This window comes from Rhinoderma darwinii, chromosome 1, assembly GCF_050947455.1.
Source record: "Rhinoderma darwinii isolate aRhiDar2 chromosome 1, aRhiDar2.hap1, whole genome shotgun sequence".
NCBI classification, from domain to species: Eukaryota; Metazoa; Chordata; class Amphibia; order Anura; family Rhinodermatidae; genus Rhinoderma; species Rhinoderma darwinii.
This window is the reverse complement of record NC_134687.1, coordinates 260,758,578-260,759,915: the sequence shown is the minus strand read 5'-3', so window position 1 is coordinate 260,759,915 and position 1,338 is coordinate 260,758,578. Positions and strand designations below refer to the sequence as shown.

Genomic DNA, 1,338 nt, shown 5'->3' with positions numbered 1-1,338 from the left:
CCGAGGGCGAAAAAAATCTGCCTCAAACTTCCAAACGGAATTTTGAGGCAGATATTCCTCCTGCAAAATACTCCGTGTGAACATAGCCTTAATGTAGAAAAATGCTAATTTTAAAATTTTTCGTTACATTTTGTATTTTTTCACAATTAAATACTGAATATATCAAGCAAATTTTGGCAGTAACGTAAAGTCCAGTGTGCTGTTGACCTATTAATATGTGGTTTCGATTTTGTTTCACAATCGATTAAAAGGACTATGGACTAAAGACTTAAAAGTCAATGGCCATTCTAAGCTGAATGTGCCTGCACTCATCAGATTGCAGTAGTTACATGGCTTTGAGCCTCGCTAGTACCAGTGTGGGAGACAGGCTGGGAATCCTTGGTGCTGTTGACCTGACACTATGTTGTTTAGATTTTGTTTCACAATCGATAAAAAAGGACTATGGACTAAAACTTTAAACGTCAATGGCCGTTCTTAGTTGAATCTGCCTGCTCTCGTCAGATTGCAGAAGTTACACAGCTTAAGGCCTCGCTAGTACCAGTGTGGGAGACTGTCTGGGAATCCGTGGTGCGGTTGACTTTTTATTATGTTGTTTAGATTTTGTTTCACAATCAATTAAAAAAGGACTATGGATTAAAGCTTTTAATGTCAATGACCACTCTAAGCTGAAAGTGCCTGCTCTCGTCGAATCGCAGAATTTACAGACCTTAAGTCCTCGCTAGTACTAGTGTGGGAGACTGTCTGGGAATCCGTGGTGCGGTTTACTTACCTTTATGCCGTTTAGATTTTGTTTCACAATCGATTAAAAAAGGACTATGGACTAATGATTTAAAAGTCAATGGCCATTCTAAGCTGAATTTGACTGCTCTGGACAGATCGCAGAAAATAAACAGCTTAAGGCTTTGCTAGTACCACTATGGTAGACTGTCTGGGAATGCGTGGTGTGGTTGACTTATTACTGTGTTGTTTATATTTTGTTTCACAATCGATTAAAAAAGGACTATGGACTAACACTTTAAATGTTAAGGGCCATTCTAAGCTGAATGTGCCTGCTCTCATCAGATTGCAGTAATTACACCGCTTAAAGCCTCGTTAGTACCAGTGTGGGAGACTGTCTGGGAATCCTTGGTGCTGTTGACCTAACGCAACGTCATTTAGATTTTGTTTCACAATCGATTAAAAAGGGACTATTGACTAAAGCTTTAAATGTCAATGGCCATTCTAAGTTGAATGTACCTGCTCTCATCAGATCGCAGAAGTTTCTCAGATTAAGACCTTGCTAATACCAGTGTAGGAGGCTGTCAGAGAATCCGTGGTGCTAGAGAATCCGTGGTGCTG

The 1,338-nt window shown here is 39.9% G+C and overlaps 1 pseudogene; it reads left to right on the top strand.

Moving 5' to 3' along the window:
- Nucleotides 1-460: 460 nt before the first annotated feature.
- On the top strand, nucleotides 461-579 carry LOC142711151 (5S ribosomal RNA; annotated as a pseudogene).
- The last annotated feature ends 759 nt before the right edge of the window (nucleotides 580-1,338 follow it).